Genomic DNA, 26541 nt, shown 5'->3' with positions numbered 1-26541 from the left:
AATAAGTTTAAAAAAACTTGCTTTATCTAATAAATGCATTATGAGCTTTTTTTTTTTTTTTTTTTTTCAATCTAACTTTCTTTACAGACAATAAAATAGATTATATATACTAAAAACTATATTAAATATTGTATATATTAATCCTTAGACTCTTTTAACTTGTACAATTATCTTTCATGTATTATGAAGGGCAACACATAAACATGGTGCACTAGCTGTAAAATTGATAAGAATTAGATCTATTGAATAATTGAAAAACCATTGGAGTGTTCTGGTCTCTCACACTTTCATACTAAATTGTATTTATGCAATGGGCAAATAGCCTGAAAAGGTAACATAAGTTACCAAATTTGACAATCAAGGTAACCCCCAAATCGCATAAGCCCGAAAAGGATTTCAATTTAATTTTTGCGCAAGAAAAGGATTGCGTGTTTAAAAATTTTAAAATTGAGGTAATACATGTCCAAAATTTTTAAAATTGAGGTAATCATCGTTAAACTTTGTAACAATCGTTAGTTAAAAAATACATAATTGGTCCTTGAGTTCTTTTAAAAATTATTTCATGAGTCCTCTTTACCATGTTCATCGCCATCTACATTTTTTAGCAGCAGATCTTCATTTTTAGCAGCAGCAGCTGCAGATCTTTAGAAAAAGAACAGTGGTGGCGGTGGTGGTGGACGGCAGTGGAGGCGGACGGTAGTGGTAGCGGACGACAGTGGTGGCAGACGACAGCTGCACTCATCTTCATTACGATTGTTGTTGAAATTGATTGTAATACGTTCTTGAGGCAGCGATTAAGCAATATCCGTGAAGAATCAAAATCAAAACATCTTCAAAATCTCATAATCATCCATGAACATCACACTTTTTTAACTTATGAACATGAATATCAAAAACGAGATCTGATGATTTCAAAGCTACGATTTATAGATAAAAACTGTTGTAAATGTTGCGTCTAACACAATAAAATTATCAGCAAGACCTGAATCAACAACATGAGTTCGAATTTGAATGAAGAAGAAAGAGTTGACTTTTTTTCTGAAACTTTGACTCACGAATTCATGCTCAATTCTTGAAGTTAAGATCTGTAACTTTGCAGAAATAATCACGAGATGATTTGGAACACTTTTGCATTTTTACTTTTCTGAAAACGATTTCAAAATTTGTGAACGCTTTTGGTAGATGAAGGACTCATGATATAATTTTCAACAAAATTCAGGTACAAATTGTGTATTTTTGACTAACGATCGTTAATGAATTTAACGATGTTACCTTTTCGGGCATAAAATAAAAATCGTAATCCTTTTCGGACTTGGACAAATTGGGAGTTACCTTGATTGTCAAATTGGGTAACTTATGTTACCTTTTTGGGCCATTTGCCCTTATGCAATCTTTGTAGTTGATTTGTTTTATTTGGAAAAAAAAACTAGATCACTATTATATTTGTATAATATAGCATTATACACTATATATTAGCCATCGTAAATGGTGACCTCTGACTGGTCAAAACTTACTGTTCACAAGAGTATTTTGGTCATTTCCTTATTTCTCATAAGTTTTAATTAAAAAAAAAAGGTAATGAATTGCGTGAAAAAAGGGATTGCGTGTTCTAAGTCTACATATCCCATACCCAAAACCGTACCTGGACAACTGACTCTTCCACTTCTGTTACAGAATGGCCATCGACCATGCTCTTCCTCCTAACCCTATATCCTCAATTTCTTCTCCAAAATTCCTTATTTGTCAAAATATTTCTTCTGCATCCGTTTCTTCACCCTGGTTCATCTTTTACAAAGTTAAATTTTTTAGTTATTAAATTTCTTATTTTAGTTTTTAAATTTCTTATTTATGATCGATATTTAGTTGCTTTCATGCAGTATCGTTCGATTTCGACTGCTCGTGATCCCAGGTATGCTGTTCTGTTATTTTCAGTTTATGTGTTATTGGTTGTGTATTGTTGGCTGTGGTGTTGTCTTCGATAGTATGTGTTTCTTTGTACTGATCAGTTGTTACCTTTCTATAGCTCTATATTTTTTTGGCTTTATAAATTGTTTGTTCGGTGTCACAATGATACCTTCCCGAAAAAGGAAAAAAAATTGATGATAATAGAGGTTCTAAAGAATCTGCTGTTTCTTCTAAACAACTTGTGAGGAGGTCTTACTTGCGTCAATCGAAGGACAATGCATTGTTGTTGGTTGATTCTGATCATAGATACACTGTCTGTGTAAATGGTAAGGTTAACCTTTTGCTATTATTTTTTAAATTACAATGTTTGTTTGTTGATTCTTAAAGTTTTTTAATGGTGATTCACTCAGATGTTGCTAACTCTACGCCTGTTATTACGCCATTCTATAGTTTATCTGCGGCCTTCGATTCTTCAGGTAACACCTTTGTTAATGTTGTAGTTACCATGTATACTTATTATGTTAGATCCTTTTGTATGCTATTGCCTGTCAAATGTAGCCTTTCATGTTTTTTATTTGTTTTGCGGTTAATAGCGAAGTTTGGTAATGTTGTTGCTGTCCTAGGATACTTAGGTGTACTAAAATACTTTTGCCTTGCTGTGGGTGCTATTTTAGTGTTCTTTACCTCTTTGTGTTTGCACTGTTTGATGGCCGATACGTTTTTCCTGCTTCTTTCTTTGTGCATTGCCTATTTTGCACTGTACATATCTTTTGATGTTGTGCTACCCATCCCTAATGAACGTTTGTCTCAACCTTTTGTATGTTGTTGTCTTTGAAATTTAGATTCTCGCGTGTTCTCTATGATATAAGTGTAATATTATAATATTTACTGAAGATTCATTTATTTAATGCTCAATGGTTAGTTTTGGCTATCATGTTCATTCGAAAATCTCAATAGTAGTATGATGATCTAGTGATCGTATTTATTTATATGTTGTATTTACCGTCTATATTTAATATTTGCTTGGGTCTATTGTATGCTATTTTCTTTGTAGTGTAGCCTATCATGTGTTTTCATTAATTTTTCCGTTAACAATTGTGTTCGGTTATGTTGTTTCTGTCGTGGGATACTTAGATCTTCTAAAATACGTTGTGTCTGATGTTAGTGTTATAATATTATAATTAATGATGACTTAAGACGACCATAAAATCAAGACTCTCGGAAGCAGTTATCTTATCTGGGGTCTACAGCTTATGTTAAGCAAGTTATAATCTGTTTTAGTCATGACAATGTTTGTCCGTTGTTGTCCCGGTACACCATAGTAGGCTCTTATCATACCGACTCTTTTTTTTTACTGCTACAATGCTTCATTTGTTCTCTAATTTTTTTTCCCGCAGTGTTCTCAAATTACTACCGCGATTTTGGTGATTGTACCCGTGTCTGCGTGCAGTGTGGGGCTCTGTTTTGGCGTGTCAAATGCCTAAAATCGTACTCCAAAGGCAAGCAAATTCATTATCACTGCTGTTGTGAAAATGGCTAGGTTGTGCTGCCATGCTTTGAGGAACCCCCCGCATTGTTGAGGAAACTTTTAGACACTCAGGGTTTTCTCGATAACATTCGAGCTTACAACCAGATGTTTAGCATGACCTCTTTTGGGGCTCGAGTTGACAATACCATAAACGAAAGCCGCTCTCCATATGTTTTAAAGTATCTGGTCAGATTTACCATTGGATTGGTTCACTCTGTCCTTAAGCGGGAAATCCTCCAAGGTTTTTGCAGCTTTACATTTACGATACAGATCATGAAGTGGAGAACAAAATGTCTCATTTTGGTGGCCATGATTTAGATCGTTTTTGCAGCGAGGTGGTTTCTCGGCTGTTTCAGTTGCTAGATGGCCACAACAAATTGGTTAAACTTTTTCGTACCGCTAGAGATAAGTGCATGGGTGTTGAGATACCTACCTTTAAGGTTCGCCTGTTTAGTGTTGCTGGCTCAAGACAGCATGCTCTGTCGAGCTCCAATGCGGTAGGAGCTATCGTGTTCGATTCTGGTCCAGAAACAATTACGGACTACGGTGTTATAATTGAGCCTATATCGGATAGACCCAAGCGAATCAACAAACAACACCCTCTGTACACGTCATTGCAATATCCATTGATGTTCTTCTTTGGCGAACCGGGCTTCCACCCTGGGCTAATGTTGCGTGACGTCCCTGGTACGTAAGGTGGCCGCGAGAGAAAAATGTCAATCAACATGTTTTACAACTATCAGCTTCATGATAGGTCTGGTGTTTACAGTTTGATGCTGCGACTCGGCCGGCTGTTCCAGCAATATGAGGTAACTGTTTACTGCAGCATCGAGTTGGATCGCATGGACTACGCTAGAATGAAACAACAAGATATACGAAATGAGTATCTTACAAGTTTGCATGACGCTATACACAGAGGTGATCAGACCGGCGTAGATGTGGGTAGCAGGACAATTCTACCTGCTTCTTTCACTGGCGGTCCCCGTTACATGTTCAGCCATTATTTGGATGCGCTAGCCATTTGTCGAGTTTTTTGGAATCCACAATTTTTTGTAACGTTCACGTGTAATGTGAAGTGGCCTAAAATCGTTCGTCATCTACGACCTTACCCGCAATTAACAGCTTCAAACGGGGCCTGATATTGTTACCCTTGTATTCCACTCAAAAGTAAAAGAACTTGTTACATTCTTAAAAGAGGAAAAGCATCTTGGCAGTTTTAGAGGAAGTAATATTCCCTTTATTTATTTTTTTGTTTTCCTCTTTTCTAAAAAGTCTCATGATGCTTTTGACTCATATGTTTTTTCCCCTTATTTTCAGTTCTTTATACAATCGAGTTCCAGAAAAGGGACTTACCACACTGTCATACATTATTGTGGGTACATGCATTAGCTTCAGGTACAATCATTGAGCACCTAGATGACTACATATCTACTGATTGCCTGACCCCCGAAGAGATCCAGTCGGTTACGCAGTTATCTCAGCAACTATGATGCATGGCCCATGTGGCCTGAGCAACTTGTATGGAAGGTTTTTCTTGTTTCAAAAAATTCTAAAACGTATATAACAACAAGACGCTTTTTGACATTGATGGTCGGGCTCACTATCGACGACGTAGTACTGGTGTATATACCACCTGTTCAGGTGTCAAGCTTGATAACAGTTATGTTGTTCCTTACAATCGCATACTATGTCTGAATTTTCAGGCTCATATAAATGTTGAATGTTGTGGTGCGACAATGCTTATCAAATATGTTAGAAATCAGGGTATGAATTGACTGCCGGATTCGTTCTTGAATCGTGTAATCACTTTCTCTATAAAGTATTTCGACCCTACGATTGCCTCGGTTACACGAAATCTTTACAGGGATAAGACAAGAACGCAATCAGTGTTTTTGGCAATGAAATCACTGATCAAATTGTTAGAGAGTATTGTGTGTTTTCTATATGTTAGAATGAAAGCAAATTCCTCTATATATAAGAGGTGAAAAGATGCGACGAAAGGATGTAACCCTTCAATGTAAATATGCAACCTTTCAACGAAAAGATGCAACTCTTCGTTTAAACCTTTTGGAAAATAACATCCCTCTTCATGAAATGATGTAACCATTCATGGTTACCTTTCATCAAAAGATGTAATTTCCAAGACCTTATTGAATTAACTCGAACGAGCGTGCACTCCGCACTCTCCAAACTCGTTATTGAGCTTAATACGATAAGCCTTTGCTTTCTAGTAAATCCCAATTAACTAAAATGATTGTTGATAACACTAAAATCACCAACAAATCCCCCCCATTTTAGTGTAATCCTTGATTTACTAAAATAATTAAACAAACAGAACAAACTAATGCATAAATGGAAATGTTCATGAAGAATTGAATTTCCACTTAGTATAATATTTACGAGAATTCGAAAATCAGGGTGTTCACGAAGAATTGAACCCTTCAATTCATATGAAAACTATAAAATACTATACACATCAGTTTCTTACATATCTCTAAGACAATCTTGACACTATTATAAGCCATGTGTCCCAATCCTTCAGTGAACATATTGGCAGCTAAGTCCAAAGCTCCATTGAAGCGGCAAAACTTCATGCTCACATAGGTAGTTCTTTTACATCTTGCACCCGCATATGCAATTTTTCAAAAGAACTATTAAGAAGTTAAACTTCAACCTAACTCCACTTACGGGTCTAAACACATACTTTGGGATCAGAATATTTATGTGTTTCAATCTTCAGAAAGTAAGCTTACCTCATTGAATTCAGCTTCTAGCGTTGTACTAAAAGGGAATTGGGCGTCTCACTTTGGAAGATTCAATGGACTTCAATCCCACAACATTAGCCAACTTTTGCGCGCTTACGGCTAATGCTTTTGTCAAGTGAATTTACCAAACTTTGTTGTGACCCAACAAAATCCACACATATCACTTCATTCATGATCAACTCACGAAACATAATACGTCTAAGGCATAAGTATCTAGATTTTCCCTTGTACATTTGACTATATGCCTTAGTCATAGGACATCCCATACCTAGGGATCTAATTGGACTTTACTCTCATTCACTTCGACTTCAATCAATTTTCTTTAGTAATCCTTTGATCCAAGGACTTACTAAATTCTTATATGATCATAACCCGTACGTACTTAGAATTAATTGATTGATCAGTCAGTATCCATATCAAATATCAAGACATACCAATATAAACTATGTAATCAAATTGTACACCCTTGACAATTTATAAACATTGTCATATTACTAAACAAGAATTTGTCCATATAGTCTTTAATAGTTTCCTCGGACTAAACAACCTTACAAACATAAGTTTGTAAACAGGTTTTCACTAGATCATTTGGATAAACCCGAGGTTTCTCTTTAAACATATACTCCGTATATGTTAATGAAAAGTATCTATTACTATATCTTAACGGAAATGAAGCACCATTCATTTTGTTACTCCCAATGGTTACTTTTAATAGCAACGGATATGAGTTTTGGTCAAACAAAGGATCTCTTTTGAATTTACTGTTGCAACTCTCACATGCATCCATTTCTATCGCTAATGATAGATAACCACCAAAACTTGGGTTACAAGATACAATCACGGTGACTCACTCACATCCGATCCCGACAATTACTTGCACGTACCATTTCCTAAAGAGCGACGGTTACCGAATGGGATTAACACTTACCCATACGTTGCCACACTCATTTTAAAATGATAAACCAACAAAATTTTAGTCAAGGATCATAAGTCGATCAAAATTATTTAGTGCCAATCATCAGAAAACATGGTTTCAACCAAACAAATTCGTCAACCACACCTTTAAAGGTTTCAATTTGGACTCACAAATTCATCATCCACCGATATAGAATTATATCAAGGTTAACTGAATGATACATTTTCGTACCTTTGGTAACAACCGTAGTCAACGGTTTCCCAAACCCCATCGGTTACAAAACGAGATCGACGGTTATCCACCGTGTTAAAGCAGTAATTGTTAACAACATCGCGACTATCAACGGCGGATTCATTGAACTTGAGGAGTTTTAATCGTTAAAGAACGATGACCAGTTGTCGCAATGCACTTAGAGTGCCACCATGATCCATTGAGATTTTAATATATAATTCGTATTTATACAAAGAAATATACCCGTCAAACATGTGAATACATTTATCCTTGCATCAAGGATCCAAGAGATCATGTTTAAATTATATTTAACATATATACTGAGCAATAAAGAATCATGTTGTAAGATATTGCCATCTCAGCAACCATTTGACGGTTGCCAAACTACTTGCAATAACAAACAAAATTTAATTCAACCATTTTGTTTATTGCAACAATTTTGTTTGCAGTAACGAACAAAATTTATGATTGCCAAATATTGTCACAATTTTGTTTGCTACAAAATTTATGATTGTAACCACCCGTTAAAACCTTACAACAATTTGTGATCATAAAACATAAAACAATAACTATTTTATATTTACTTCAATAATCACTTAAAAGAATTGCTTGAAGATTATCAAAAACATGCGTACCATACTTGCAGTAAGTTTGATTGTTGATGAATAAGAGAAATCCCCTCATTCCGTTCTAAATCTCCTTCATACAAATTAGCCTTTTTATTCCCATAAATTTAGATACGTCATCAACGATTCTTCATCAAAATTATCCCAAATACTTTATAGATTTGTTAGAAATCAGGGTATGAATTGACTGCCGGATTCGTTCTTGAATCGTGTAATCACTTTCTCTATAAAGTATTTCGACCCTACGATTGCCTCGGTTACACGAAATCTTTACAGGGATAAGACAAGAACGCAATCAGTGTTTTTGGCAATGAAATCACTGATCAAATTGTTAGAGAGTATTGTGTGTTTTCTATATGTTAGAATGAAAGCAAATTCCTCTATATATAAGAGGTGAAAAGATGCGACGAAAGGATGTAACCCTTCAATGTAAATATGCAACCTTTCAACGAAAAGATGCAACTCTTCGTTTAAACCTTTTGGAAAATAACATCCCTCTTCATGAAATGATGTAACCATTCATGGTTACCTTTCATCAAAAGATGTAATTTCCAAGACCTTATTGAATTAACTCGAACGAGCGTGCACTCCGCACTCTCCAAACTCGTTATTGAGCTTAATACGATAAGCCTTTGCTTTCTAGTAAATCCCAATTAACTAAAATGATTGTTGATAACACTAAAATCACCAACAAAATATTTGTTCAAATACATTTCTAAGGGCACAGACCATGTTGCAACTCACATCTCAAAGCCTTTAGGCGTCAACAATTCACAATCCCCTCAATAATCTGAACCAGTTGACGAAATTCAGAATTTCATTGACGCTCACTTCATTTGCCCTCTCGAGGCTTGCTGGAGTATTTTCAATTTTCCAATCCATCACCGTGAACCAGCAATGCAAATCCTAGTTGTCCATGTAGAGAACATGCAGCTTTTACGCTTTCATGAGCGACTACCACTTCAGTCTATAGTAGACAACAATCAAACTAAAAAACCACACTCACTGAATGGTTGCATTACAACTCATCCACTTTTGTTGGTAGTCATCTTACATATCTTGAATTCCCATCCGAATTTTTCTGGTATCAAGCAAACGGAAGCTGGAAACGAAGAGCAAATATGAATAAGCCTTCTATTGGTAGGCTATCATACATACACCCTGCATTTGGAGAAGCTTTTTTCCTCACGATGCTTCTCTGCCATAAAAAAGGTTGCATTCTTGTTTTTAGTTATGCTGTATTTTAAAAAAAAAAAGCTTTTTAGGTTCAATGAACATCTCTCTCTCTGTGTGTGTGTGTGTGTGTATACATACATATATATATATATATATATATATATTAGTAAAACAATTTAAGATTTCACTTGATAGTATATATATATATATATATATATATATATATATATATATATATATATATATATATATATATATATATATATATATATATATATATATATATATATACCTTCTCTCATGTTTTATTATCTTTTTGGCTAAGGTTGTAAAAGTTTCGAAGATATTAGAACCTCAACGAAGTGGTACATGATACATACAGATCTGCATGTGAAGCTGTTGGTCTTCTTGGTGACGATAAATAATGGGCTACCGCACTGGAAGAAGCGTCAGCATCAGCAAGTTCCTCTGAACTTCGTTCGCTTTTTGCCCACATTCTAGGTTACTGTGATGTGACAAACCCACTGGATCTTTGTGAAAAGCATTGGAAACTGATGTCTGAAGATATACCCCTACGTTTTGTTGCGTCTCTGAACATGGCAAAATTTCACATCAATGATGAGGACCTTCATAATTATGTACTGTACGAGGTCAAAATCCTTTTGAACCAGTCTGCAAAGTCAATATCAGAATATGGGTTACCAGATCTACCACCAGACCTGCTGGTAGATCTTGCTAATCGGTTGATTATGGAGGAGAAGAACTACGACCGTGAATCCTTTAATAAACAGCGGGTGGAACTAGAACGTAGACTGAATGCCAAACAGAAACAAGTCTATGAATTGGTAACAAACGCGTCGTGTAATCAACAAACTGAGTTGGTTTTCGTGTACGGTCACGGTGGAACAGGAAAGACGTTCCTATGGAAAGCCATTATCACAGCACTAAGGGCAAGGGGGAAGATTGTCTTGGCTGTTGCGTCATCCGGAATAGCCTCCCTACTCTTGCCTTCCTACAGAACTGCTCACTCATGATTTAAACTTCCTTTGGTTGTGAGTGATGAATCAATGTGCAATATTAAGAAGAACACTCAAATGACAAAGCTAATTCAAAGTACGAATCTCATTGTTTAGGACGAGGCACCAGTGAATGATAAGCGCTGTTTTGAAGCGCTGGACCGGAGCCTTAGAGATATTTTAGATAACAATGACGCGCCTTTTGGAGGTAAGTCTTTGATTCTGGGTGGCGACTTCAAACAATCGTTACCTGTAAAAATAAAGGTTACAAAATCACAAATATTGGATGCCTGCATTACAACCTCTTATTTGTGGTTGGAGTTCAAGGTGTTTATACTTACAGAAAATATGCGTCTTCGCCATCCAGATTTGACGCCATCACAGAAAGCTAAGGTTTTTGATTTTTCCGCGTGGCTACTCAATATAGGGAACGGCGAGGCAGGGGCAGCTGATATCGAAGATCTAGATAATACCCATTGGGTGCACATTCCTGGAGAGTACTGTATTCCAGATTACGAAGACGGGCTAACATACCTCATTTCTTTTATATATCCTCGCACGTCTCTGCAGAATACATCAGCAAACAACCTTATGCAAAAAGCCATTGTTTGTCCCAAAAATGAAATGGCTGACTCTATAAATAAGATTGTTGTCGATATGGTTGACGAGCCCGTCACAACCTATAACAGCTCAGACACCACAACGCCTTACGGGAATGATGGTGGTGAGTCAGAAATGATGTATCATGTGGAATACCTTAACACACTGAATTACCCCAGCCTACCCCCACCTGTTAGAGCTTAAGGAGGGAATCCCAGTCATTTTATTGAGGAATCTTAATGTTGCAGGCGGGCTTTGTAACGGCTGATATCGCTCCATTTATACATATTTTATCTCGCGATATCTCCCTCACTTTGTTCGGTTTTTGATGATCTTGGAGCCTATTTTGTGTGCTATTGAGCTAAATGGTAATTTGGGGCCTAAGGACTTGATTTGGTGTATAATTGACCAAATCTCGATCAAAAGTGGCTAAGGAAATGACAAGTGCAAAATTCAGCATCAAAAGCGCCGCTCCTCAACTAAGAGCGCCGCTCCTGTGGAGCAAAAGCGCCGCACCTACATCAAAAGTGACGTTCTTATAGACGTTTTGGCTCCATTTCCCATCAGTGGCAAGAAGCGTTATTCCTGCAGCCAAAAGCGCCGCTCCTATCCAGCTAAAAGCGGCGCTCCTAAAGCAAAAGGGCCTCCCCTGAATGTTGCCAAAACCAGCGTTCCTGATCAAAAGTGTCACTCCTCACTTAAGCCAAAAGCGCCGCTCCTAGGTCAAAAGCGGCGCTCCTGTTGCTGTTTCAACCCATATTTTCAGCAGTATAAAAGTAACAAGATTAGGTTATTTTTATATGTATCTTAATAGAGTAGCTATCACAACTCCGAATTTCACCTACAAAACCCCAATTTCATCATCTATTGTGGTTAAAGGGTGGATTCAAGGAAGCTAGCTCAAGATTCATCTTAGATTTACTCTAGATCTTCATCATTTACATTTTGGGTTGTAATCTCCATTTTTCTTCATTTACTTTGCATTAATTACTTGTAATAACTTTAAGATGATGATTGTTCACGTTTCTATGCTTATTATTAGTTTGATCTTAGCCATGATTGACTAAATCTCTTATGTTTGCTTATCTTTGAATCTCTAATGCTAGTGTTTGCCCCGAAATCAATTGAATACTGTTGTTTGAATGAATTACATGATCATGTGTTATTGTGTTAGCTAAAGATCCATTGCTATGAGTTTGTTTTAGGCTTTACTTTGATTACATATGTTCAATAGCTCTCTTAGTGATTTGAGAAGTGAATCAATGTGTGCTTCAACACCTTGAGTGATCTAGACAACTAGCTTAGAAATTTCAAGTGATTGTGTTCTTAATCTAGGTTGGTTTTCAATTGGCTTTTAGTCAACATAGTAGTGCCAATTATCTTAAGTGATTTCGATAATTGGGGGTTTTAAGTGATTTCAACCCAAGCATAATCTCAATAACCAAATCATGCTTAAATTGATCTTAGAATACAATGCTTATGTGAATTCGCAGAGTGTTATTTGATTTAAGATTTGGTAGTAATGCTAAACATTTAATAGTTCAACAACTAATGAGATAGCAAAATAGGCAAAACGGGGCAATCCAAGCATAGAGAGGATTAGATAAGTGAACACTTCTTAGTTAATTTGATTTAAGTCTTAATATTTTGTTACTTGTTATTTGCTACTAGTTTACTCGTTAAGTTTAAGTTTGTTTAATTGTGCAAGTTTTAGTTGTTAATCTAATCAATATAACCCCCCCCCCCCCCCCAATCAAACAAACCCTAGGACAATTGATAGTTTCAATTATTCGACTTACACGGCTCTCTTGGGACAAACTTGATAAGAATATTTACATTGAAGTGCTATAATAATCGGGTTCTAAGTGCTCGTTAGTTGTGTGTGCTTATTTGTAGTGTTTGAATCATATATAAATTTTGAGGGTAAAAGAGGTATCGTTGCACAACACCATCACACTTTCTTGGCACCGCTGCCGGGGATCGGTTAGCTTAGTTGGATATTTGGTTTAAACTTTTGATTGTTCGATCCTTTCGAAGGGGTTTACCCTTGCGAAAGTTACTTTTCGCATTTTATATATTATTTTGTTTGGAAAAACGCTTGTGTTTGTGTTGTGATTGAAGGATAGGTACCTTTGGTGTATGAAAACAAGGTCCCACAAATATCAAGAGTTCACACATCCATTCTCCGATCCAAAAAAACACGTGCACGGGGTTTATAATAGTAGAGAAGAAAGGGTATTAAGGAAAAATTTCGAAGCTTTGCCATTTTTTTTAGAAGACATGGATCCAAACGGTCAACCGATTTTCAATGAAGAGAGTAATCCGATTAATCCGGTTAATCAAGAGTTATTGAATGATCCGAACGACACGCCAATGTGGAACGCTAGATTAGTGACACCAACGATGATAGCACCAGCTATTACAAAACCACCAATTGAAGCGGATAATTGGAAGATTGAGGGTAACTTTTTCACATTGATCAAAGATACGTACTTTCATGGGTTAATAGACAAGAATCCGTTCAAACACATCCAACATTTTAATGATCTTTGTGATATCTACAAAAATAAAGATGTCACCGATGACGCTTTTAAGTTAAGGGCATTCCCCTTTACACTTCAAGGAGAAGCAAAAATTTAGTTAAGGAGCTTACCATCTGATTCCATGAGAATTTTTCAAGATTTTACCAATGAGTTTTTCAATCACTTCTTCCCACCGCCAAAAGTAGAACGACTTCAAATGGAGATTAATGGGTTCACCCAACGGGGTGATGAGTCTTTGTATGATGCATGGGTACGATTCAAGAAAATGCTAAGAGCTTGCCCACCACACGGTTTGACGAAGAAGGAGTACATCTACAAATTCTACCGGGGTAGTAATGCTTTGAAGAAGCAATATCTTGATTCTTCATCCGGTGGGTATTTATGTATAAATCACCAAATGCAGCCGAAATCTTATTGGAGGACATCTCGGTTAACACATATGAATGGGCACCTTCACCGCGAGATTTGACAAGGAAAAGTGTAGTACAAATCGAGAGTAACAATGGGCAAGTGACGCTTGCAAGCTTGAACAATCAATTTCAAACGTATGGGAAAGAGTTGAAAAAGCTTCAACAAACGATAGTCGCAATGCAAGTAGGTTGTCAACGATGCGAGGGTCCACATCTCATGAAGAATTGTCCTCAAATTACTCAATGAAATCATGTTAATCTAGATGACATTCCCATGAATTTGGATGCTCATGTGAACTACGTGAGTAATCAAAACTATCAACGGGGAGGAACATCTGTAGTGACCCGAACTTTTCCATGATTATATATATTAAATGAAAACTATTCTTTTGCATGATTGAATGTTTCCAACATGTTAAGCAATCAAACTTGTTAAGACTTATTAATTGAAATAGGTTTCATATAGACAATTGACCACCCAAATTGACCGGCGATTCACGAACGTTACAAATTCGTAAAAACTACATGATGTTATATATATAGACTTATATATGGTTAACATGAAATTATGATAATTAAGTATATCACTAGGTATATTAACAATGAGTGATATACATAAAAATGAGTTTATTGAATTAAGAAACTCGAAACGATATATATAACGATTATCGTTATAACAACGTCTTACTAAATACATATGAATCATATTAAGATATTGATACACTATGTTTAAATATGATAAATGATAAGTAAACATATCATTAAGTGTATTAACAATGAACTACATATGTAAGAATAAGACTACTAACGTAAGGATTTCGAAATGAGACATATATGTAACGATTATCATTGTAACGACATTTAAATGTATATATATATATATATATATATATATATATATATATATATATATATATATATATATATATATATATATATCATATTAAGATATATTAATACATCATAATATCATGATAATGTAATAATTTAACATCTCATTAGATATAATAAACAATGGGTTAACAACATTTAACAAGATCGTTAACTTAAAGGTTTCAAAACAACACTTACATGTAACGACTAACGATGACTTAACGACTTAGTTAAAATGTATATACATGTAGTGTTTTAATATGTATTCATACACTTTTGAAAGACTTCAAGACACTTATCAAAGTACTCCTACTTAACAAAAATTCTTACAATTACATCCTCTTTCATTTTCATCAACAATTCTACTCGTATACAACAGTATTCGTACTCGTACAATACACAGCTTCTAAATGTACTAACTATTGGTATATACACTCCAATAATCAGCTCTTAGCAGCCCATGTGAGTCACCTAATACATGTGGGAACCATAATTTGACAACTCGCATGAAATATCTAACAAAACAACAAACTAATGGAGCCTATATTGACTCCATAGATTCACGTGAAAGAGCAACCACAAACACACTTTCATTTTCAATTTTCATGCATCAAACTCATCTATCTCAAGTGTTATTCCTTTGTTCTAAGTGTTCTTCATCATATGCAACAAAATCTAGCTAACCTAGATCAACTTACAAAACAACTACTCAAGAACACACCAACAACACTTCCAAGTTTGCTAGTTTACTTTCAATCTTGCAAATTCTTTTTAAGTAATCATCCAACCTCAAGAAATCTTTCTTATTTATAGTAATATATCTCTCTAATTCAAGGTAATACTCATACTCAAACTTTATTTCAATTTCTATAACTATAACAATCATATTTCAAGTGGAAATCTTACTTGAACTTGTTTTCGTGTCATGATTCTACTTCAAGAACTTTCAAGCCATCCAAGAATCCTTTGAAGCTAGATCAATTTTTGTCACTTCCAGTAGGTTTATCCACAAAACTTGAGGTAGTAATGATGTTCATAACATCATTCGATTCATACATATAAAACTATCTTATTCGAAGATTTAAACTTGTAATCACTAGAACATAGTTTAGTTAATTCTAAACTTGTTTGCAAACAAAGTTAATCCTTCTAACTTGACTTTTAAAATCAACTAAACACATGTTCTATATCTATATGATATGCTAACTTAATGATTTAAAACCTGGAAACACAAAAAACACCGTAAAACCGGACATACGCCGTTGTAGTAACACCGCGGGCTGTTTGGGGTTAGTTAATTAAAAACTATGATAAACTTTGAATTAAAAGTTGTTCTTCTGGGAAAATGATTTTTCTTATGAACATGAAACTATATCCAAAAATCATGGTTAAACTCAAAGTGAAATTATGTTTTTCAAAATGGTCATCAAGACGTCGTTCTTTCGACTGAAATGACTACCTCTTACAATATTGACTTGTAACCTATATTTCTAACTATAAACTTATACTTTTACTGTTTAGTTTCATAAATTTCAGTTCATTATGAAACCATATCAACTTGAATCACTCAAAACGGATTTAAAACGAAGAAATTATGGGTAAAACAAGATTGGATAATTTTGCTTGTTGTAGCTACGTGAAATTTGTAACAAATCTATACAAATCATAACTTAACTAACTTATATTGTATTATACATATATTCTAACATATATTATGTAATTATGGGATACCATAGACACGAATACAATGTTTTAACATATCATATCGACCCATCTATATATATTTCGGAATAACCATAGACACTCTATATGCAGTAATGTTTGAGTTAGCTATACAGGGTTGAGGTTGATTCCAAAATAATATATATACTTTGAGTTGTGATCTAGCCTGAGACTTGTATACACGGGGCCGTGGATTGATTCGAGATAATATATATTGCTTTATTTCTGTACATCTAACTGTGGACAACTAGTTGTAGGTTACTAACGAGGACTGCTGACTTAACAAACTCAAATCATTAAAACGTAATAAAATGTTGTAATTATATTTTGATCATACTTTGATATATATGTACATATTTGTTATAGGTTCGTGAATTGACCAGTGGCCAAGTCTTACTTCCCGATGAAGTAAAAATCTGTGAAAGTGAGTTATAGTCCCAATTTTTAAAAATCTAATATTTTTGGGATGAGAATACATGCAAATTTATAAATGTTTTACAAAATAGACACAAGTACATGAAACTACTTTCTATGGTTGAATGATCGAAGCCGAATATGCCCCTTTTTGCTTGGTAACCTAAGAATTAGTAAACCAGTCTACTAATTGACGCGAATCCTAAAGATAGATCTATTGGGCCCAACAAACCCCATCCGTTGTAGCGGATGCTTTAGTACTTCGAGTTTTTATATCATGTCCGATGGATGTCCCGGAATGATGGGGATATTCTTATATGCATCTTGTTAATGTCGGTTACCAGGTGTTCACCATATGAATGATTTTTATCTCTATGTATGGGATGATGTTTACAAAAAATGAAAATATGAAATCTTGTGGTCTATTATTACACTTGATAAATATATAGGTTAAACCTATAACTCACCAACATTTTTGTTGACGTTTTAAGCATGTTTATTCTCAGGTAATTGTTAAGAGCTACCGCTATTGCATACTAAATTAAGGACAAGATTTGGAGTCCATGCTTGTATAATATTGTTTGAAAACTGCATTCGAAGACATATATTGTTGTGTAATATTATTGTAAACTACTATGTAATGGTCATGTGAAAATGCTATATTTTTTATTATCATTATTTGATAATCGTCGTAATATTTTTAAACCTTTATCGATAAAATAAAGGTTATAGTTTGTTTTAAAATCGAATACAGTCTTTGAAAAACGTCTCATATAGAGGTCAAAACCTCGCAACAAAATCAATTAATATGGAACGTTTATAATCAATATGAACGGGACATTTCAGTTGGTATCCGAGCGTTGGTCTTAGAGAACCAGAAATTGCATTAGTGTGTGTGTCTAACCGAGTCAGTTAGGATGCATTAGTGAGTCTGGACTTCGACCATGTTTTCTTTAAAAACGATTGCTTAACACTTTTTGTTGGAAACTATATATTATTAACATGTAAATATTATGTGATATATTAATCTCTTAACGTGTTTAATATTGTGTGATAGATGTCTACTTTTAGTACAAATCCCATCGACTCACCTAATAATAATGAAGAGTCGAATATATTTTGGGAAGATTCACAAAATCCCGAGGAAGAACCGGAAGAGGAGGAACCGGAAGAGGAGGAACCGGAAGAAGAGGAACCGGAAGAGGAGGAACCGGAAGAAGAAGAGGTTCCGGAAGAAGAAATATTAATACCTACAGTTAAACTATTAAATAAAAGAAAATCCTCAACCAACGGACCAAAGTTAATAATGGTCAATGGTGTTTCCGCCGAGGAAACAAAATATTGGGAAAATTACCAATTTTCTGATGAATCGGATCCCGACGAGGATTCCGATGATGTTATAGAAATTACCTCGACCCAATTTGAAAAAGCAAACGAAAACAATAAGGGAAAAGGTATCAAAATAGAGAAACCTGATTACAACCCCGATGAACTTTATATATATCGTAAACACCCGTACTTTTTAAATTTTAACAATAACCCGGGAACCTCTAAGCCACCAGGTTTTTCTAAACCATTTGTGAAAACGACGGCTCATATTAGGGGAGCACCATATATCCCTAGGAAATTAGCGAAACGAACCAAGTTCGAAGAGGAAGAAACGAGTGAGTCGAAATAAAGAGTTGTAATCATGTTATGTAATATATGTATTGTAGTGTGCTTGTATTTTCATGTTATGTAAAAATTGCTTGTATTGTTTGTTATTTATCTTTTACGAATCTAATCCTCGTCTATTTTACAGTATAAAAACACACAATGGACGTTAAGGATAGACAACCGAATATTCTAGAAGACCTACCCGGGGACATGATTGATGAAATCTTGTCTAGAGTCGGTTAGAATTCATCGGTACAATTATTTATGGCGAAATTAGTTTGTCAAACATTTGAAAGACATTCCAGGCATGCCTTAGTTTATAAAAGGCTTTCCTTTGAAAGATGGGGTATATCACATTGGGGAGACTTTAAGTTACGTCAAGTTTTCTTTAAGGCATTTAGTGCGGGAAACCCAGATGCAATTTTACGCTACGGGTTACGAACCTATTTTGACTCAACTTATCCCAACATAGGACTCCGTTCTTTAGAAAAAGCTTCTAACTTGCATGATGTTATGCGAGGTGTATATAAAATAGCTTTATTTTTACAACTAAATACTATTAAATACGATACAATTTTACACAAGATATTTATTTATTTATAGAATGGATATACTTAAACCTTGCTACAACACTTATAGGCAGTGTACCTAATCGTACAGTAGTGTAGTTTTTAGTAAGTCCGGTTCGTTCCACAGAAAAAATCTTTAAACAAAGCTTAACGCTATATTAGTTTTAATTTATAAAAATACAAATATATATAAGTAATATTATTATTATAAAGGGGGGTTTTTACCGTTTAATGACCGGTTTGTCGATTTTAAAACTTTAGTCGCAGTTAAAACCTAATGTAAAATATTAAATAAATAAAAGACTTAATTTAAAGCGTAAAGTAAATAACGATAATGAAATTGTGATAAATAAAAGTGCGATAAAATAAAATTGCGATAATTAAAAAGTACGATAATTAAAAGTGCAATTAAATAACAATAAATAAAAGTGCGATAATTAGAAGTGCAATTAAATATAAAATAAAGGAAATTAAATATGAAATAAAAGAATTATGCTTATTTAAACTTCCGTAATCATGATGTTTGACGTGTTGATTTTAGTTTTATGCCCATGGGTTAATTGTCCTTTGTCCTGGATTATTTAATATGTCCGTCTGGTTTTTGTCCATAACAGTCCATCAGTCATAAATATAAAGTGCGAGTATCCTCGTCAAATTATCCTTATACCCGAAGTCAAATATTCCAACTAATTGGGGACTTAAACTGTAACAAGATTTTAATACTTTGTTTAATAATTACACCAGGTTATCGACTGCGTGTAACCCAAGATTTTAATACTTTGTTATCAATTATGCCAAGTGTCCTTGTACATAATTTCACCCCTGTTTTAATAATTCTATAGACTATTAATCCATTGCCGTGTCCGGTTAAATGAACGATTATTCGTACATATAAATACCCCGCCCATCATGTCCGATCGAGTGTATATGGTTATTTATAGGGACGTCCAATTGTAAATCTTTATATTAAAATTAACAAACTATCATTTAGTTAAACAAATATAAAGCCCATTAATAGCCCATAGTCTAATTTCCACAAGTGTCGTTCTTTTGTCCAAACCCCAATTATGGTACAAAGCCCAATTACCCAAATTTAAATATTTTTAGCCCAACATCATGATTACTTCGGTATTAAATAAGCATAATAATAACTTAGCTACGAGACATTAAATTAAAAAAGTTGAACATAACTTACAATGATTAAAAATAGCGTAGCGTTACACGGACAGAATTTCATCCTACACCCTTACAACATTCGCTAACATACCCTTATTATTGGAAATTAAAATTAAAATTTAAAATTAAAATTTAAAATTAAAATAAATATATATACATATACTACGTTGATGAATGAAGAAAAAGATGTATGATTTCAGAAAAATGCGTTGCCTTTTATAGGTCCACACTGAAATTTGGGGCTCCGCGAGTCGCGGCATTTTTTCACTACAATCTCCGCGAGTCGCGGAGTTCGTAAATCCAGCTCACACAAGTTTGGATCCTAGTCTGCCGACGGTTTTAATATATAAATATAATATATATATAATTTATATAATTAATTATATATTATATTATATTTATATACATAGTTAACTTGTAATTTTTAGTCCGTTGCGTCGAGCGTTGAGAGTTGACTCTGGTCCCGGTTCCGAATTTTCGAACGTCCTTGCGTACAATTTAATATCTTGTACTTTGCGTTTTGAATCTTGTACTCTTGTAATTCTGAGACGTTTCTTATCAATAATTGGAACCTCTTTGATTGTATTTTGTATTTTTGAGCTTTTTGGTCGTTTGCGTCTTCAATTCATCGAATCTATCTTTTGTCTTCACCTTTTATTATTTAACCGAATATCACTTGTAAATAGGACAATTGCAACTAAAAGCTTGTCTTTCTTGAGGAATAATGCTATGAAATATATGTTCGTTTTTAGCATTATCAAATATTCCCACACTTGAGCATTGGTTGTTCTCAAGCAATATAGTCTTGAAATATACTAGAATCACTTCTTTATTCTTCACACTTTGTACATCAGTGATTTCTATACGGCGGTATAAACAATGGTAGTAACGATGTGATTTACAGTCCCACATGACTATAAAATTTAGATCCATTAAGGAAATTGGATCTTTATGAAAACATTTGATCTTTTGAAAATTCATTCTAGCTTTTACCCTAGTTAAGTTTTCCGGAATAACCCTTCACCGGTGTTTGCAAAATATTTTTGTGGGTTTGGTGGGTTTCAGATTTGAAAATTTTAGCTCAAAACTTGTGGTTTTGTGTCACCCACTTACTAACCTTGTATTAGGAAAGCAACACGTCCAGTATACTTGCTCCGTATATTACCTTTCGGTAAACTACCGTCCGGTTGTAAAGGAAAGCGTTGAACAAGCAACTGTTAAGGCAATGTCCCCTGACATGCTTTTAGTTATGATCTATAACTTGTCGGACGCAATTACTATCCTTTGTAGGAGCAATAGTAAAGCTCACCCTTATAATTTTTCGGTCTGGCACAAGGTTGTTTCTTTGACCATACTATGCAACCACCGTTCTTACGGTTGACACCCGATTTGGTTCAGGTGACCTAATGAATTCCAGGTGAATTCCTAGGATTTTACGTTCAACGGTAATGAACGCATTGAAAATGGGTTTTTAGAAAACAAATCGGTTTGAAATTTTGATCAAAATATTTTCTCGTTCAAGCTCGAGTTTAGATATCATTGAATTCCATGAGTTTGTAATTCTCAATCTTTAAGGTCAATCTCTAGGATTGAGTAATGTCAGTCTTAAAAGCTGATTTTTGATCTTTAAGGAGATTATCCTTTCTGGGGATCTGATTCATTAGTCTTATCCAGCTAATTTGCACGGCGTCCTCCCCATTTTACAAGACAGATCCTCTCATGGTTAGGATAAGTCTGACCACTTGGCAACTCTGTTTTATGCTGAGGTCCGTAGATTTTCTGCTAATTTTAGAGATGACTTTTCTAGGTTTTTCGTCAACCTACAGCTGGTCTGGAAGACAACTTCATGACCTAAATCAAGAAGCGCGTTTCTTTTTCGGAAGACTTTACTTCCTTTTAATGATGGAATTGATTCATCGTGTAGATCCATCTTTCATTACAGTAAATCGGGTAAACCAATTAATTTAGTCCAAAATAAAAGCATTTTCAGTTATTTGTTACAGAAATATGTGACATATGTTTAAAATAACTTGGTAAATTTTCCCACACTTGGCTTTTATTTTCCTTTTTATTGTCCTCTATTCCATTTTAAATGAATTCTAACATTTTGGTTTGTTTCTCAATTTATGTCCTTTCCGAGGTAACAATAATTTCGGTGTTAACACCTAGTTTTATCGTTCATAAATATGTATAAACATGATTTTGAGTTCATTTAATTGAAAATTTTGAAAAATTTTACTAGAATTGGGTTGTCAGTATATAAGACTAGGGTTGTTCTTTATTATCAGAGAGCACTAGATTCTAATACAACTACTGCTTTACTAGTATTTCTAATGGTAAGCAAGTGTATAAAGTAAAAATTTTAAAATCCGAAAGAATTTAACCCCTTCCCACACTTAAGATTTTGCAATGCCCTCATTTGCAAGAAATCAGTAACAATTTAAATTATTGAGGGTGATTAGCGTAGAAAAATGATTAAATTTTACCAAAGTTTTCAAAAATATTGGATTTTTTTTCTTTTTTTTTATCTTTAACTTATAAAAAAAATAATTAATTAATTTTAAAATTTTATTTCTTTTAAGAATGAGGGCGTTTCGGTACGTTGACCTAGTCTGTCCCTGAACAAAATTTTAAAATTTGTCTTTTTGAAGCGTTGTTTTAAAAACTAAGATTTTTTTGATTTTTTAAATTTTTTTTTTTTTGCATACTTTAAGTCAATAAGATTAAAAATAATGATAATAAAATTTCTCGTCCCGCCCTCGGGTAAAGCAATTTCGGTTCAACGACCTAGTCTTCAACTTATGATGAATTTTTATAAATCATATTTTTAACGTAGCAAAATAAAGTAAATTTTTATTTTTTAAATTCACACCAAACTTAAATTTAAAATGCATAAAATTAAAAATTCATATTATTAAAAATTCACATCAAACTTAAATTTAATTTTGTTTTTTTGTACATACAAACTTATATTAAAAATATTAATTTTTAAAATATTTACAATTTTAAATATATTGATTTAAAAAGTTTACAATATCAATTTAAGATTTATATATTAATTTTAAAAACATGGTAAAAATAAAATTAAAAAATCTTTTTGGCTTTTATTCCACTTTAATCAATCAAATATTATCAAAAATATGCGCCCCTCTTTTCGGTAAAGTAATTTCGGTTCCATAACCTAATTTAACTCATGACGAATTTTTGAAATATTTTGAGTTGATTGATTAAAGATATTTATACCTTAAGAATAAACGTTAAATTTCGCAGTGATGTAATAAATTTTTGAATGATATCAATAATTTCGGTCGCAAGACCTAATTTTATCAAATATCAATTTAATACTTTATAGCGAACAAATTAGCGTTTATTATCAAAAGGTTAAAAAATAAAAAAAAATTAAAATAAAAACTGTACAGACTTACCTGTGAGATAGTATTCTTAGTGATATGCTCTAGCCCACTCATAAGATAGTCGGACTAATTGATTTTCCATGGCTACATAGGCGTAACCTCGAGCATTCAGTGTTTTTTCTTCTAAACATATGAACGGTCCATCTCTGCATAAAGTAACAAATTCGGTGTTTGAATAGGTTTGATTATTTGAACATTTACCTTCGTGTGACCATTTTCCGCATTTGTGACATCTTTCAAGGTGTCGTGCTCTTCTTTTTGCTGCGGATTTTGATTTTCCTTTACCAAATTGTAACTTATTATTTTCGCATCTGGATTCTTTTCTTACTCCGTCCAATTTTTCTCTGATTACTGATACCAGTTCACTCGGTAGTGTGTCATTATTTCGTTTAGTGATAAAAGCGTGTAGCATTAGACCATGGTTTAGTTCACAGAAAGTCTTCATTTCGTAAAAACCTAAAAAAAATAAAAATTCAGAATGGGGGGAGAATACTAGTTCTTTAGGGTCTGCTAGGGAAAGACCATTCGGGTTCCATTTTCGAGAACTACACGAAAATAGAAAATCTAATTCTAACAGAAATTCATATTATCCTTTAAATACTTGATTCTCCCCACACTTAGTTAGCTGTGGTATCGAAATTGTGATTAACTTCGTTGTCGACTTCCATCGGACTATCTATGTAGTGTTTAACTCTGTGATCATTAACTTTAAATTCAATCCCATTTGAATTTATTAATTCTACTGTTCTGTATGGGAAAACTCTTTTAACTATGAATGGTCCAGACCATCTTGATTTCAATTTTCCAGGAAATAGCTTGAATCGTGAATTGAAAAGAAGAACTCTGTCTCCTTCTTTAAATTCTTTTGAACTTCTGATTCTTTTATCATGCCATTTCTTTGTTCTTTCTTTATAGATTAACGAATTTTCAAATGTTTCATGTCTTAATTCTTCTAATTCGTTTAGTTAACTTAACCGTAGACGTCCAGCTTCATGTAAATCAAGATTACATGTCTTCAAAGCCCAAAATGCTTTGTGTTCAATTTCTACTGGAAGATGACATGCTTTTCCGTAAACGAGTCTGAAAGGTGTGTGTAACGACCCGCACTTTTTCGATCATACTATACTTATAAGATTAATATTTACATAAATTAAACCTTGCCAACATGATAAGCAATCCAAATTGTCGAGACTTATATTTCCGAAAAGAGTTTTACACAACGTTTGACCGTCTAGTTTGACCGATGATATCACGAACTATACAATATATGATAATTATACGTTTGTGTATATATATGTATATATACATATTTAACATGATTAATGAATGTTTTAATATCTCATTTTGTATTAATAACAACAAGTTATATGTGTATTTTGAAACTACTAACTTAAGTTTTCAAAACGATAACAATACGTAACGTTATTTGACTTAAATACTTAAGACTATAATGTTTATACATATATTGTATAAGTAATGTATTTAATCACTTTTAAGAACTTAAATACATAAAATCATATAAGTGTATTCACAAAAGATAGCTATATTTGAATTCTCATTCCATTTTTCACAAAATTTCTATACGTATATTTAGAGTATTTGTACTCGTATCATACCTAGCTTCTATACGTATTTACTAATAGTAAATACACATCAAAATCACCACCTAACCAGCCATGTTCATGCCCTTAGGGCTAGGTAATTGTATTTGGAAACAATTAGGACTAGATACATAAAATGATTACTTGAAAATTTTGTCCATATACTCCTTATGCCACGTTTTTTTTGTAGTATTTATACATGATCATTTTGATTCATTTTATCTCAAATTCTCTAGCAAAACACACACATACTTTGAAGCCTTAAAACCCTTAATCAATTCAGCAAAGTTTCCAAGAAGATCTAGCTTCAAAAACCATACTAAAACACCATAAGAAAACCATACAAAAACACTTCAAGAAAACCCTCCAAGAACACCAACTTACTTCCAATCTTTCATCCACTTCTATCACCCTTTTGATTCTAGCTTCTTACTTCTCTTTTACAGCAACTTCATCCAAGGAACTTGAGGTAGAATCTATGTTCATAACCTTATTCGATTCATATATATATAGCTATCATATTTTGTGGTATACAAGTTTAACAACAAGAACATAGTTTGAATGTTTTCAAACTTGTTTGCAAACTAAATAGATCCTTCTAACTTAACTTTTAAAATACTTCAAGACATGTAATATAACTTATTTATATGTTAAATTAACAAGATAAAACTTGGTTTTTCAAAGTATAAGTATTTTTGGAAAAATGGTCATTAAATGATTTTGTTGTAACAAAAATGTTTAACTTCATATGTTTCACTAAACTTTCACTTATGCCGTATGATTTTGAATACAAACCAAGGTATTTACAGTTCATAGTCTTAAAGAAGAACTCGATCCAAGAAGATGGCAATTTGAATCAACGAAAACGGACTTGTAACGAAGAAACTATGACCGAAACAAAATTGGTTATCCTAGACAATTTCAACTTCGGGACTCATTGGAAAAATTTACATAAAATCACATACTTCTAAGATAACATGATATTTTATATATATGTACTCATAATTCAATTTCATATGGTTCAGGATCACCCGTAAGCAACACGAGAAGATTAATCATAAGATCCCATGATTGTACGCAACACGTCATTTGACAACACCGGTACTTTATGTACGCAACACGTCATTTGACAACACCGGTACCATGGGTCAAGATTAATCTCGACCAATACATTTATGATGGGGTTTTACGGGAGTTTTATTTATTTCGTTGGGGGTTGTATTTATTCATTGCGGGTATATTAAACATCTAAAAATGAACCATTAAAATTGAATTGCTAACCTCGGACTGCTAACTTCGGACTAAGGAAATATTCAAAGTATTAAAAGTATAACAAGTATATATATATAACGTTTGTTTTAAAATGAAAACATATTGATATATTATATATGGATAGGTTCG

At 33.6% G+C, this 26541-nt stretch overlaps 1 long non-coding RNA gene and 1 other non-coding gene across 2 annotated transcripts; one reads left to right on the top strand and one right to left on the bottom strand.

The window, feature by feature from the left end:
• Positions 1-1637: 1637 nt before the first annotated feature.
• Positions 1638-5149, top strand: LOC139872171 (uncharacterized). The gene is made up of 4 exons (XR_011766909.1): positions 1638-2231; positions 2316-2381; positions 3303-4658; positions 4751-5149. It is a non-coding gene; the product is annotated as an uncharacterized lncRNA (long non-coding RNA).
• Positions 5150-13493: 8344 nt separating this feature from the next.
• LOC139873970 (small nucleolar RNA R71) lies at positions 13494-13600 on the bottom strand. The gene has a single exon (XR_011767678.1). It is a non-coding gene; the product is annotated as a small nucleolar RNA R71 (small nucleolar RNA).
• Positions 13601-26541: the final 12941 nt, after the last annotated feature.

Source organism: Rutidosis leptorrhynchoides, chromosome 10 (genome assembly GCF_046630445.1).
Source record: "Rutidosis leptorrhynchoides isolate AG116_Rl617_1_P2 chromosome 10, CSIRO_AGI_Rlap_v1, whole genome shotgun sequence".
Taxonomy (NCBI): domain Eukaryota; kingdom Viridiplantae; phylum Streptophyta; class Magnoliopsida; order Asterales; family Asteraceae; genus Rutidosis; species Rutidosis leptorrhynchoides.
The sequence above is the reverse complement of the archived record's forward strand: the minus strand, read 5'-3'. Positions and strand labels throughout refer to the sequence as shown.